The following is a 15154-nucleotide window of genomic DNA, read 5'->3' as shown; positions in this document are numbered from 1 at the left end:
AGGGGGAGTGGGTTAATTTGAGTCGCAGGACCACTGTTGGGAACATTACATATATAACTAACTGTCCCTGTATCTCTAAAATTAACTGTAATTACATCCCCTACTATTGTTTTCTTGCTTCTGCCCACCCAATCCCCTCTACGTACATTCAGAATTTCACCGTTCATACTGTTGGGTAGAGGTTTATGTAAGTGGAACCATTGAGCACATTTGTTTCTTAGCTCAACATGACTTTCTTTTACTCCCTCCTTCAACGGGGGGACTGCTGTCAACACGACCACAAAAGGGGAAACCTCTGGTGGTAAATTGATTGACCTAAAACGTGCCTGCTTTCGCTTAAGACCTTCAGGTATGTTCGTGGAAAGAGGAGGTACTAAAGGGGTATTAGATTTCCCTACAACATCTTTTACTTGTGTAGTGGTGGTATTGTTATCAACAACACAGTGTTGAGAAGTCGAAATGGGTCCCACCACCCTCGGAGTGGGTATAGATGTGGGTTGAGCAAAATTACTCCCGGTTTGCAACAAATGAGGTATAACTGGGTTCCCAGGGGCTACAGTTACTTGAACGTTAGTTAATACATCTTTAGGGGGCTGGATACATGGTGAACATTTAGGGGCTGCTTCTGTACTCCCTTGTGGCTGATCAGGCCCTTGCCCATTCGTTTTTTGTGGCCATTTCGAATGTATTAAAGACGTAAGCCTATCCAGTTTGGAAATTAGAGGCTTGATTTGTGCTGCTATTGTAGCTTCGAGGTCCAGTTTTAAATCTGTTACCAAGTTTTGCACCCAACAAGGAATACCTGAAGTCATTTGTGGGGTAGGGGAAATCAAATTATGATTCCTAACTGTAACTTTAGCTTTGCTTTTACTCTTAGATATAGCCTTTGGGAGACTGGTGGCCCTTCCCCGAGAAGCTATAGGTACAGGAGCTGTTACCACATCGTTAGACCCGCTCAGACATGGAACCGCTGTACCGGAAGACTGACAGGCCTCTAGGTCTGGTGTAACCTCCAGGTCCGCAAAAGACGGGACCGAGTCTGATAGGGCAACCGATAAATCAACAGTATTTGGTACAATCGGAGCACTATTAGTGGGTATGGTTAAGGGTAGGGAGCAGACATTCGAAGGCTGCAATGCGGGTGATTTGGCATTGGCAAGGGAACCCAAGGATGAGCGCTTAGCATTTGCAAGGTCCATGGAGACTCTTTTTTCCAATACAACAATGCTTTGATCAATAGTCTCATTTACACGGGAAATGAAGAGGTCTATAGGTCCTGTCACCTGTGCTACCACCGTAGCTTTTTTCGCACAACTTCTAGTTCTATTGCGCATGGCCGACATCTGAACACGAAGTCAACAGTAAATGGTGTAATAGGTGGCGGCCGTTAGTATTGATATGCGAAGATACAGAACACAGTTCCGCCTACCTTAGACGTTAGGTGATGAATATAGGCGAAAAGGCAGGGGTTCAGGGCCAGGGCCGTCCTCAGCCGTCCTTGAACGGCCTTAAACGGCCCGCTCTTTGCCCGGTCTTCGCCCCGGGCTGCGTCCCGTGTTACGCGGTCCAGAGCGCGCTCTTTAAAGGGTAGTAGATTGTGGGGGCGTGGCGCTGTGAGGGGGCGCGGCTCACACGGGAAGAGGACCAGCTAGAGCTGTGGAATGCTGGTCCTCGCAGTCCCGGGGCCTGCGCCTCACCCTCCTCGGCTGCTGGGCAGTTGGTGCCGGCGTCCCAGCGGCTCCTCCGGTGCAAAGTGGAATCGTTGTGCTACTCCAGTAGCGTGATGAGGACAGCAACGGACGTGAAACAAATTGAAGCGAGTGGCACCCGCGAAGCGGGTGCCGCGAGTTGTTGTAGGGCTTGGCTGGGGGCGTGGCGCTGTGAGGGGGCGCGGCTCACACGGGAAGAGGACCAGCTAGAGCTGTGGAATGCTGGTCCTCGCAGTCCCGGGGCCTGCGCCTCACCCTCCTCGGCTGCTGGGCAGTTGGTGCCGGCGTCCCAGCGGCTCCTCCGGTGCAAAGTGGAATCGTTGTGCTACTCCAGTAGCGTGATGAGGACAGCAACGGACGTGAAACAAATTGAAGCGAGTGGCACCCGCGAAGCGGGTGCCGCGAGTTGTTGTAGGGCTTGGCTGGGGGCGTGGCGCTGTGAGGGGGCGCGGCTCACACGGGAAGAGGACCAGCTAGAGCTGTGGAATGCTGGTCCTCGCAGTCCCGGGGCCTGCGCCTCACCCTCCTCGGCTGCTGGGCAGTTGGTGCCGGCGTCCCAGCGGCTCCTCCGGTGCAAAGTGGAATCGTTGTGCTACTCCAGTAGCGTGATTAGGACAGCAACGGACGTGAAACAAATTGAAGCGAGTGAACATTCAAGCCAACCCTAAATTTACCTGTGCTTAATCGTCTGGTAGCTTGGCACAGAGCAGCCAGACTTAACTCTGAGAATGTTTGCAACACATTAAACATTAACACAATGAAAACACACAACAAAAGGATCCTACAATATGTTTAGAAAAATAAAGTAATTTTTAATAAATAAAGCAGGACCAAAATGATAAAAATCTAATCAGTGGAACCAGAGATGAGCAGGTTTAAAGTTGTGAGAAAAATGTGTCCCAAAGCTCCAACTGTGGATATCTGGTCTCGCCAGGCTGGGACAAAGTTGCAAGTTTGGGCAGACCGTGATGGAGAGCGGGTTTGCTACAGGGACCCAGTTTCACCCACTGAGCAAAGTATCTGAAATCCTGGTTTGTGAAGCGTTGGATGGGTCCGCATCAAAGAGGCGTTGTGCTGCCGAAGCGATGCGTTGGTTCCAAGATACAGCAAGGCTGTGGTGCGAGGTCCTGCATCATCATTGAGGATCCCATCAACGAGGGATTCTGTTGTGAAGTCCAACAGCAAGGATGCATTCCACAGTTGTGGCGATGCTTTGGTTCTGGGCGGCTGCAATGCTACAATGCAGAGTTTGTCATCGTCATTGAGGCTGCTGTCGACGAGGGAGGCGAAGGCCTGTTCCGAGGATGAGTTGCACATCAGCGGTCTCACTGGGGCGACTGGCAGTGATGCGATGCGATTCTTTGTGGTGATATGTTGGTTTTGCACAGAGTTGCTCTGTGTAGCAGCGGAGATGCGTTGGTTTCACTAGATCCATAGATGCTCGCAGAGCACCTTCGGACCACTTCCAAGGGTCAAGGGCTCGGGTGATATCACTGGGTAGGATGGACTCCCATATGGCATAGTCTAGGTGCTGGGTTCAAAGTTGTTGGAGCCTTCTGTCCTTGAGGCTCAAGTCAAGAGGCCAGCCAACTAGCCCTTGGAATCACTTTGGGGTAATGGGTTCAACAGATGCAGGTTCCCATTTGGAAATGACAGCTTAATAAAAGTAACAAGGTAACTCCAGTGTTATACTATGGGAGAGGTAGGTCTTTTAGTGGGTTCTGCTCAACTTGCAAAATTAAATAATTGTTTTGCAAATATGTTACTTTCTTTTCAGGCCATGGGTCACAAGCACAGTGTCTAGGGGTCACAGGAGATTATCTAGGGGTCGCAGCTGCAACCCCTGGTGACCCCTAAATGAGGGTCATTGTCTCTGCACAAAACAGTTAGACAGACCAGCCAGAAGGTGTTAAGAAGCTATAAAGTGTGTGACGAGTTTATCAGTACAGAGAACAAAGCCTGTCAATAGCTTGTAATTCCACCAACAGCTTGTAATTCCATTGCTCAATAGCTGTCTATGGTCTTGCTGGTGTCAAATACAATATGACCCAAAGGTCTGCCTAATGCAAGGAGAAAATAGAGTCCAGGAGGTTTTTAGAGACTCATATGAACAGCCCACTAATGCTGGGCGGGACAGCCCGGGATGCTCTCACGATAGAAAGTTCAGCAGAACACCTCAGTGTAATCGAAAGGACAGAAAAGCGGTGCGTCGGAGAAAGCGGGAAATTAAAACCAGTTCAACAGAAATGTCTGTGAGAACGTTAAAACCCAAGGCTGCATTGAAAACAGACTCTAGGCGGAGAGAAAAAACATCGGAGAGTGCATTTAATGGTCTGCAAATATAGAAATACAATCCAAATTAAACAAACAGGCTAGATGTGTATCTACGTTTACCATTATTAAGGAAAGACTCCTCGCCATGTGTGTCATGTGAGTTTCCGTAGTGTAGTGGTTATCACGTTCGCCTCACACGCGAAAGGTCCCCGGTTCGAAACCGGGCGGAAACACTTTTAAAACTATTGGTTTGCATTATTTTATATATTGATGACGAAAGATAGATCTCCGAAAGTAATATAATAAATATCATCCGTATGCTAATATATTATAAATAAACAAGAGCTACCTAGAGTTTAAATAAACTTTGTAAAATATATTGTTCGCTTTTATTCACTATCGCAACTTCAAAATAATACCAACAAATTAATTACAGAGAGCTGCGATGAGATTATTTACAAACACATTTTTAAATGTATATTGGATTAATTAAAAAAAACTGCAGGTTCCACCGAGATTCGAACTCGGATCGCTGGATTCAAAGTCCAGAGTGCTAACCATTACACCATGGAACCTTGTGGCCGCAATCGCTGCTGTTGTTCATAGTGGATCGATAAATCGTGTTGAAACGTGCTATGTTTGCAACATATGTTGTTTTCACTTGGCAGTGTATAGGACCGACACCCCTTGAGTTGTTCCAGGGCTCAGGAGCGCAGGCCTTGGACATGTGACTACGGACAGGGCACACTCTTCTCTGTAGCTTGCGCTGGGAGCCGAAAGTCAAAAGTTCCGGAGTGTGTGGGAGGAGACCCGCCCATAGTCACCACGACTACTCAACAACAGAACAGGTGAACAACATTATGCAGGGCGCGCTTGTTTTGTTTTCATTCAGTGGGATGTATAATTAGTGTGATTGGGGTGCATCTTTTCACCTTTACGATAGTGAAATGGCAGCTGTGTAATGCAAACGTGCCCGCTTGAGGAGTGTGTAAAATGTCGCCTCGTTAACCGTGCTTTCACAAACATATGTGAAGGATGCTGCTGTCGGCTATATTTACCTTCGCTGTCTGATGTTCCTGTACCTTCTGCTTACTGCATTATTTAAAGGGTCATAGTTCAACTATTCGCCGAGTGGTTAAAGGAGATAAAACGCGCTGAATGAAAGCCAGGCCTGGGAGGAGGAAATGCGGGAAAACGGCGAACGGAATCAAAGAGCAAACGGGACATTTTCCAATTTTAAATCAGTTGCTGAAGAGGTAAAACGCACTGATGCGTACTGCATCGATACCAAATGTAACAAACACTCTCCTTGTTTGACCACCCTGTGTTTTAAATCTGTCAAGCGAAGGTTGACGAGAATGTCAGGATGGGTAAGGGCCAGCACAAAGGAGGCAGGGAGATTGTTCGTTTCCAACGTTTAACCTTGAGAAATTTGCCTAGTCCTGGTTTTGCTTTGCATTCTGACACTTTATGTTATATTGGACTATATGGAACCAGACCCGGCTCCAGGAATTTTTATTTGGGTGGGCCAAAGGTGCATTTGGGTGGGCCACTGCGGGCTCGATTTGTCGCATATATGTCTAGGCAGGCCTGCTTCAGGGCCCTCCTTTATCGCTTCTTAGTCTTACAAGGCCCAGTAAAACACACGCTTTTCCAAATCTCTTTCTAAATATTATCATCCTCAAAAAGTGTTTTTTCCATGAAATGTTCCTTTGATGGAAAGAGGAGGTTGCTGAGGTGGGAGTATCAGGCAAGTGACACTTCTCGGGCTCCCTCTGTGCGAGCCTTCAGGGAGAATCCCTCTTAATTACTACCTCTACCTGACCCCAGACTCTGCAGCGGACTCCCTTACAGGCTTGATTATCCACTACTCCTCTCCAGTGCACTTTATCTGACAAGCACCATTGGGCTCCCCTTTTATTTTTCCCAGTAAAAACATTAGTAAAATCACCTTCAAACTTAAAACATTGAATATAGCACTAAATATAATTAGCACGCACTATAAAGTATGTTCCACAGGAGCCCTTATGACCCGACTGCTAATTAAATAAACAAAAACAGAAAGGACATGACCGGGCCGGCTTTAGCACTGATGCAAAAGTCTTTTTTGGTGCCGCACCAATAACCTCTTACTCCGTAAATACCTTTACTACCACCTTCCAACAGTGCCCCTCATCCCTCCATGGCCCCCCCTATTTACCTCCTCCTCGGATACCCTCACTACCACCCTCCACTAGTGCCCCTCATCTCTCCGTAGCTCCTCCCCCTCACGACCTCCTCCTTAGACTCCCTCACTATCACACTCCGCCAGTGCCTCTCATCTCTCCCTAGCTCCCCCCTCCACCCCATGACCTCTTCCTCGGATTCCCTCACTGCAACCCTCCCAACAGTGCCCCTCATCGCTCCATAGCCCCTCCCCCTCTTGACCTACCCTCGGATTCCCTCACTGCCACCCATCAACAGTGCCCCTCATCTTTACGTAGCCCCTATCTCATATGCATTTCATTTGTTGTATAGCGCTACTCATATCAGTGTAGTGTGTGTCAGTACTTTACACCACGCACACATTATACAGAGCCAATGAATCATACAAGTATATAAATCAGTCTACAGGAAATGTCACATAAGCCAATGAGGATTACAAGGTGTATGAATCACATGTCATCCATACTGGTGGGCAGTATATTTTAAAAGGGTTTGGTCTGGAGAAGCACAAACTCAGGATTTAAAGAGTACTCCAGTGGTTGGGGGTTGGCTTTACTGATAAAAATTTATATCTGCCTAAACATACTTATTTTAGCAACATTAGAATAAGGAAAGACTGAGAAAGTTCTAACTATATCACAAAACAAAAAAAGCGAAGTTCCAACTATACCATTCAGGTTTGCATGCAGCTCTTTGATGACAGTTCATTGGTCACTGTCCTATGTTAAAATTGTAACTTCTGAACTGCAAGTAACACAAGGATCTCTGTGACAAAGGCAGTAACCCACTGTGCTTCCACATAAACTACGGTTCATCTGCATTTAAAAACTACTAACAGACAAATGATTGCTCTCCAGGCGGATCATTAATCACCAGCGTTATCGGGGCATTTGTTATTGTCTTATTGTTGTCCTGCATCGGCCACGATAATGATAAAAACTGTTTAAATGAAGCACACACGAAGTATGTGTCCTGCTGGGCCTGTGCAGGTTTTAAAAAGAAAAACAAATAGTAACACATTCTCTTACCTACTCCATTAGTCAAACTTTGTGTCACAGCCTGATGTGATAAGCAGCTGCAGGGGTCAGGAAAGGTGAATAGTAATAAACAAACTCCCTTTTCTCCTGTGATGCATAGAAAAAGAAATATGCACGCAGCAGGACAGTAGGCAAAGGTTACCGTTGTCAAAGAAAGGATTTGGCGCCTTTCGCCATGTGGAGATGAAGGGGTGAAAAAATAAACAAAGCCTCGTTAACATGTAAATGGTCTTAACATGTAAATGGTCTTGTAAAGACCTGTGAAGTACACTGGTGCGGCTGCGATAAGCTCGAAAACTGTCTGTCTCTGTGTGTGTGAACCCGGGAAGCTGTCTCAGCCGGGCTGACACACACGACAGGGGCAGGAGGGGCGGCGGGTTGAAGCCCTTTGAGCGCAATGGCGTTGCGCGCCTGCCTTCATGTCCTCACTGCGAGGGCCAAAGCTCATGTTTGGGCGGGCCTGGCTCACCCGCTAGAACCGGGCCTGTATGGAACTATGGGGTATATTATCAAGCACAACGTTAAAATTATCGCTGCTTTAGCGGCAGAAAACTGCCGCTAAAGCGGCGATAATGGGCTTGATAATATGCCGTAGAGAATTCCCATAGAAGCCCATGTTGACACCAGAACATGGGCTTATATTGGAATTCTCAAGGGCATATTATCAAGCCCGTTATCGCCGCTTTAGCGGCAGTTTTCTGCCGCTACAGCAGCGATAATTTTATCGCCGTTTCTTGATAATATGCCCTCAAAAGTCTCAGAATGTAAAGGCAAAACTTGGACTGGTCGAGGTACTCCACGTGGGCCTGATAAATTTCAGATCCAGGTCTCTGGACTGGACCCACGCTGGGCTCAGAGGGGTGGAATTTTTTTAAATTGTATTTATATGGCGCTCACTACCCCTGAAGAGACGTAGAATGTTAAGAATTGTTATCTTGGTGCGGAGTTTGACAGGAAGCTAGTCAGACCGTCCTTTTCCAATTGGCCACGTTTATTCTTTGTATCCTGGGAATTGTAGTCCTGATTTTAAAGTGGGATAACTAGGTTAAAATCCTAATATGCAAATCAGGAAAAGATGTATTGGATGAACTACTCAAGCAAGTAGATGGGGAACTTGAGGACTCTGGGAGTAATTTGAGTATGCCCCTACGTATTTACTTCACTTGGGGTAGCAAACAAAGATGTGTGCTGTAATTGGTGCCCGTGTAAAGCGCTCCAATACCTTCGGGATGAGTTCACGCTACATAAAACTGCAAAAAGAACGATCATTATATCTCTGGCGCAAACCCCCGCCAAACTCTTGGCATCTATTGAGAGAAATGGGGGCTTTGTGTCAGTTAGAGAACAAACCAACACAGGAAACAACATAAAAGCCGCATCTAGACTCGCACGTTCCACAAGCCTAGGTCTTTGCTGTGCATTCTGGTAACTGTAGTGTCACTCAGTCCCTTTCAATTGGAACTGCAAATCCCATAAACCAAGAAACAAATCATGGACTGGAGAGTCACTCACGCCGTTGGTTTTTGGGCAACGAGATAAAATAAAAAAAAGCTGACATTTCGCTTTTATGTTTTTTTTCACGCAGTGTTTGCTGCTCATAAGATTCTGGCCTGCCAGCCTTATAACTAAATAGCAAAGCGTCATCACTGCTCAGATGGTTTTAAGACGACCCATTTTAGGCAACCTTTTGTATTTAACCGGCCCATTTTATCAGCGGCGCAATATGCTTACCTTGGGCTCTAATGTTTGGAGGGAAATAGGCCCCGAGTTGGGTAGTAAAGAGCTCACACAGCCTTAATTGGGGGGAATTTAGTTGCTGCGCCTGAAGCAGCGAGTGCAGCGGACCTCACACTGCTTGAGCGTGGGCTGCTGCACCCACAGTAACTGGTGCACTCTGCGTTTCATGTTGGAAGAAATCTAAACTCGCCATAAACAGACAGGTCACATAATTCATTTTTAACATGAAGGCTGTGACGTAGTCGATGTTCTGAACCCTTCGATAGCTCAGTTGGTAGAGCGGAGGACTGTAGTGGCAAAGCTGACATCCTTAGGTCGCTGGTTCAAATCCGGCTCGAAGGACATTTTTTTTATTTTATTTGCACTTCATTTTTTTTAATTTCACATTATGCAATTAAAATGCATCATGATTTTAAGCAATGGCGCAAGAGCGTCACCACTCTTTCTGTCTCAAACATTTTTAGCAGATTACATCTCGGACTCAATTTAGCAAGGGCGCGTATGGACTGGAGTTTCAGCCGCTGATGCAATCATTACTAGCAGAGAAAGGGAGTCTGCAGCAGAGGCGCCTGAAATCACTCATGAATAGGCCGACCTCCTACTTGCACAGACAAGGACATGGAGGTCATATCTAGCAGTACATGGAGGTCATATCTAGCAGTAGAGCGCACGTAGCACGGAATATGGAGAATACTCAGTACGTGTAGTGGAAACATGTTAACATCAGTTCCTCGTTAGTATAGTGGTCAGTATCCCCGCCTGTCACGCGGGAGACCGGGGTTCAATTCCCCGACGGGGAGATATAATTTTTTTTTTTTAAAGCGAGGTTGAATTCCCCGAAGGAGAGATAAATATTTTACTTACACCGAAATATTTATTAACATTAAATTCAATTTTTAATAATGAATTTGCAACGTTTTGGAACAGCTAGGAAATAGACGTAGAACTATAGGAGGAACTTTAACTCCCCCCCCCCCCCCCCACTTAATTTATACTGGCGTGTGGAAATGTGTTATCGGAAGAGAATGAAAATAGCACGTTGTACAATTAAAACTAACGCAGTAGACATCCCTTAGTAAGGGAAGCATGGGGTGCAGCAACACGACGTCTTTTATACAACGTCTTTGTTCAGTTTTACTATAAACATATTTTACACTGAAACAGAGAATTTGTGGAATATTTACAAGGCATTGCGCCACTAGAGCCTCACATTTTCGACGATCTGGTGGGGCAATGCCCTACTCCATATTTACAAGGCGGTGCTAAGCCACTTAGCTGGCTTAACACCGCCTTGTAAATATGGTCCACCTCAGTGTAGTTTTATGCGTTAAAGGGGCGGCAATGGATGTTTCTGTGAGCATTCCCACGCAACACCCGTGGCTTTTTGACACTGTCCAGATTTATAAGGATCTGTAAATATGATGAAGCAGGAGCGGCGCAATGACCAGAAATACTTTTATTTCTCCTCGTTTTTGGTCTTCCAATGTGTGCTGCAGCACACATAGAAGGAGGAAAACACCATCAATTATTGTTTTTATGCAGGAAGGGGCGCCTTCTTACACAACAACATTCATCCCTGCAACGCACGCACCCTTGCATATGGTGCAAGAGGGCCTTCGCTAGGCTGCTTTTTTGTGCGCTGGCGCAGGAGTGTTCCCAGGAATGCTCCATATTGTTGTCAATCCGGCGCATACCCGTACTTAGAAAATGACACCGCTTGGTGCTGAAAAATTGCTTGCAGCACCATGCCGTGCCAGTTTCTTGTAAATATGCCCCTTTGAGTCAGAAGCATGATGTTTCAAGACAGGCCTCGATCTAATAACACAGTCTTCATAGGGTTCAAATAATGCACATTTTAATTTACAGTAAAAGAACAGTTTGTGCACACAATAAGTAAATATGTGACCAGAATCAACAGAATAAGGAAATATATGATCTGACTCAATCAGCATGTTACGTTCTGGGACCACAACTTATTTTTACACTAAACTCTTTTAAATTTGATGGTTTAAAAAATATAAAGTTGAAATTGAAAGTTAGACAAACAGCGTGAAAAAACATCCAGTGTGCTTTTGTGTCAAAATTATATGAGACTCACAAAAGGTGATGGGAGGAATACTTGTAAACAATGCAAACAGTGGTAAAATGTGTAAACTTGTGAATAGTTCTTTAATTGAGAATTGTAGGTACTCACCCAACTGTGTGGGTGTGGTGGGAGCGGCCGGATTGGGAGTGGGGATAGAGGCGGGGCTTGGGTGGGCTCAGTGCAGTGCCAGGTTTGGGGTATTGATTGGGTCAGATTTTCAAGGACTGGGGTCCTTTGAAAGTGATGGATCATAATCCGAGGGTTTCTTCAGTCACACAGAGTCAGTGACTCAGTAAGGAGCTGGACAAGCAGGGCAGTGAGTAGACACTGCTCTCCTTACCCCCAGAGAGGCTGAGTCAGGCACGTGTAGGTGGTCAGTGGGCTATTGTCAGAGGTGGATACAGAGTGTAGTGAAAGGCTCTCCTCAGGTCACACAGAGAATCAGTGACAGACTCGGAAGTGAGACGTGTAGGGTGGTGCGTGAGCTCTGGTATCACACCTTGGTGGCGGGGTGCACCTAGCGATGAGCCAAGTATCAGAAAGGTCCATGGACATGGGATTGCACTGTCCGGGCGTTGGTTTAAGGACTAGGACACCTGATCTTTTTACGTTGGTCCTGAAGATAGTGGCTATCTGTGGCAAGGTCCCGCAGATGATGGCCATACCCTACCAGCAGAAGCCTATGTGAGTGTGTGTGTGTTCCCTGGAATGGTGTGCTTCTATATTCTGAGGCAGCGCTGCACATCTGGGCCTTTGATATCTAGGCACAAGACACACACACACCAACAGCAACACTGGCACTCACAGGGCCAGAGGCACTCATACATGCACATGGTATTCAGCAGACGGACACACAAGCTCTGTAAACGAACATCAGTTATGAGAATAGGCTGCGTCGAATGACATTGAAGACAGCACACACTTCATCATACATAAAGTGTTAATAGCAGTGTAGTGTTTGATGGGTCACACTGTGATGCACAGCATACAAAGCCCTAATGAGAAAGCCACCCTGTTACTATGAAAATGAGCCACTGCCTCATAACTCGACTGTGGCTCAGCCGGTGTGGAGGGCACTGGAATTCAGCTGTCAGAGAGAAGCACAGGCAGGCTTTGCTCTGTCAGCCCCTTCATTATAACCTCCCTCCCAATATCTCTGTACCTGACTCTGCTCCAATTTCATGGGTACCAGTACTCTCCTTGTGCAAGGAGAAGTGCAGGTACTGAAAGGGAGGAAACTGAGAAGTGCTGGAACTTAGTACCAGCCCATTTGAAGCACTGCTCGGCAATAATCTCAACCAGGGGCAACCCCTCTGGGTAGATCAAACTCATTGCTTTTCGCTCACTGTGCCATTCTAGACAGAAGCCAGCCTTATGAAAACCAGTACTGATCCCACTTCTTATGGGAACAGCCATCGCAAACTGCCAGGTGAGTCTCACTGGAGATGGGGCCACAAGCCACCGAGGCCGGTTTCAGCATTGTTAGAACCTGCCAGCCATGTATCTCTTGATACTGTGGCACAACTAGCAAGGGGCCCAAGTCTGGGCAGTAATGATTTGCATAAGGCAGGCATCTGACTAGAATGGCACAGCGGGTGAAAAACATTGAGTGTAAATACTACCCTAAAGTGATTTCCAGTGGTTAGTCTATTTGCGGGCATTCCTACCGTCACCTTTTGTGTGTTGGATGTAATGCCCCAAGTGGCCAAGCGCATGCCCAGAAGCATGTTGCTTGCTCGCTGTGCTACAAGATTCTGGCTATACCTCACTGGTGAGGATTAATAAGTCAGTAACTGGTCTGAGGTTGCTTGTGTTTACTTCTGGAGGTGACTCGCCATGCGGATTGGGATGGACTGTTCCCATGAGGACCAGGGTCAGTATTTATTTTATTTATAATTTTATATAGCGCTGAATCACCCAGAGGGGTATCTCTGCGCATAAGGAGGACCTTGTCTAGAGTAGCATAAAGGGGGGAAAATGATGGGTTGGATTGTTACCCTGAGTGATTGCCTGTGATTAGACTATTCGCGTGCTTTCCTTCTATCACCTTTTGTGTGTTTCATAGAATTGTATGAGTCCATATGTAAAACCAAGATTTCTGTGCACACTGAGTGCAGAGTAATAGATTAGTGCTAGGTCTCAACTATAGTGGTAGCTCTAGTGTGGGCCACTGGAATTATGCAGCAGTAGGGGGCAAATAATATAGAATAATAGAGCCGAGGCTTCTATTATGCCTTGTCTTATCTTGCATTTATTGATAAGAGCAGTCCCTCGAACACTGACCTGTCTGCTGCTGCTGCCATAACGCCACCTGACTTTCGGAATCGGAGGAGGGTGGGACTGCGAGGACCAGCTCCCTCAGCGCCTGGAGTTGCATCGGCGCAGCTGGGTCCTCTTCCCTGGCCCTCCCCCTTGACCCCTGCAACAACTCACGGCCCCCGCTTCGCGGGCGCCGTTCGGGGGATTTAAACTCGTGGCTTCAGAAGAACTCCGTGTCCCTCGAACACTGACCTGTCTGCTGCTGCTGCCATAACGCCACCTGACTTTCGGAATCGGAGGAGGGTGGGACTGCGAGGACCAGCTCCCTCAGCGCCTGGAGTTGCATCGGCGCAGCTGGGTCCTCTTCCCTGGCCCTCCCCCTTGTTGTACTTGATTGGATATATACCAACCACTTACGTCGCGCTAGCGGAACGCGCGCGGAACGAAGCCGGCGCGAAGCCCGGGCCAAGGGCGGGCCCGTCTGAGCCCGTCCGTGACCGATCGAGGCCGGGCCGGGCCCACCCCCTAACATCTGAGGAAGAGAATTCAAAAGGTGAGACCGCGCTTGCTGGGGTCTTCGGATCCATCTAACCAGTGGGCCTTGTGGCCAATTTATTCGTAGTATACAATGAATAAGCCTGGTAATAGAGAAGGCATGCCCTTGGGTTCAACAGGAGGTGCCTTAATGGGAACCCTTGATAACTTTCTCGTACGTGTCCAGTCAGTTCTGGCTAAGGACATAGAGTTAACAGAAAAAAGACTGTCTCTTGATATTTTATGTGACAAGAGATCATCATTGGGAACTATTGCGAGCTCCAGATCCCCACCGCGCCGCACGCACGATACCCCGACATCTGCGGGCTAATATCCCCTGCGATGGAACTGTGTAACAGCGCAACTATAGTATCCACTCCCCCCCTACCTGAAACGTTGGGTGTCACGGTGGAAGGGTCAACTGCAGATACTGCCGTATCACAACCTAAACCCCTGACAACTATCAAGACCCGTTCAGCAAGTAGCGCCAACGGGGGTTGTGCTAAACAGTATACAGGCCTAACCGGGAAAAACAAGCGCAGAGGCGGCCAACAGTCTACGACAGCCAAAAAGGCGAATCCTGGTCCTATGGTCGGCTCAGGATCAGATTCTGCTTTATGCCCAGAAACTACTATAAGAGAAGGAAGACAAAATTCACCGATACTCGAGGGGGGTAACCCCGTGAACCAGGGAGACAAAGCTTTTTGGAAAAAATTGGACACAATCTTAAAAAACGCATGTGCTCCTATTTACGAAAGACTGGGGTCAATCGAAAGCAGACTTGTGTGTATGGAACTGGCATGGTCTTCGGCGCGGCAACGTGCTGACGGAAGTGGCCAGAATAGTCAACTGGGATGTGCCAATGACCAAACTGGATGCTGTAAATCCAAGTGCACTAAGAACACCCAAGTTAAGGTCAATGTTGCTGCAAATACCGAAACACAAAGGCCAACAGAACAATGCGACACAGTGGAAGAAGTCAACCACCAAAACGAAAAAATTAACCAAAAATCTAATCCAGCTGATGGTGGAACAAATAGAACTTTATCCACCTCAACAAATAATGTCGAACAGTCCGCGCAGGCACAATCCCTGGCCCAGCCCCCCTCAGATTTGATTGATATACATCTCCCCCCCGAGGCTGCCCCATATGTAGTCGTTTTGACCGGTGTCCCACCCTTGGCAAATGGCACTAGGGAAACATACTGGGCCCTAAAAAACAAATGTATATTCTGGCTCAACATTAAACGGCCATTGCCGGGCAATATGCGGGCTGAAATCCTATTTGCCAGGAGGGTAAATTGGGTGGGCAG

The 15154-nt window shown here is 47.2% G+C and overlaps 3 non-coding genes across 3 annotated transcripts; 2 read left to right on the top strand and 1 right to left on the bottom strand.

Annotated features, from left to right (window-relative positions):
* Positions 1 to 4143: 4143 nt before the first annotated feature.
* TRNAV-CAC (transfer RNA valine (anticodon CAC)) lies at positions 4144 to 4216 on the top strand. Its single transcript has one exon. It is a non-coding gene; the product is annotated as a tRNA-Val (tRNA).
* Positions 4217 to 4486: 270 nt separating this feature from the next.
* On the bottom strand, positions 4487 to 4558 carry TRNAQ-UUG (transfer RNA glutamine (anticodon UUG)). Its single transcript has one exon. It is a non-coding gene; the product is annotated as a tRNA-Gln (tRNA).
* A 5132-nt stretch (positions 4559 to 9690) lies between these two features.
* Positions 9691 to 9762, top strand: TRNAD-GUC (transfer RNA aspartic acid (anticodon GUC)). Its single transcript has one exon. It is a non-coding gene; the product is annotated as a tRNA-Asp (tRNA).
* The last annotated feature ends 5392 nt before the right edge of the window (positions 9763 to 15154 follow it).

The sequence above is a fragment of the Triturus cristatus genome, chromosome 4_1, assembly GCF_964204655.1.
Source record: "Triturus cristatus chromosome 4_1, aTriCri1.1, whole genome shotgun sequence".
NCBI classification, from domain to species: Eukaryota; Metazoa; Chordata; class Amphibia; order Caudata; family Salamandridae; genus Triturus; species Triturus cristatus.
This window is presented reverse-complemented; position numbering and strand designations above follow the sequence as displayed.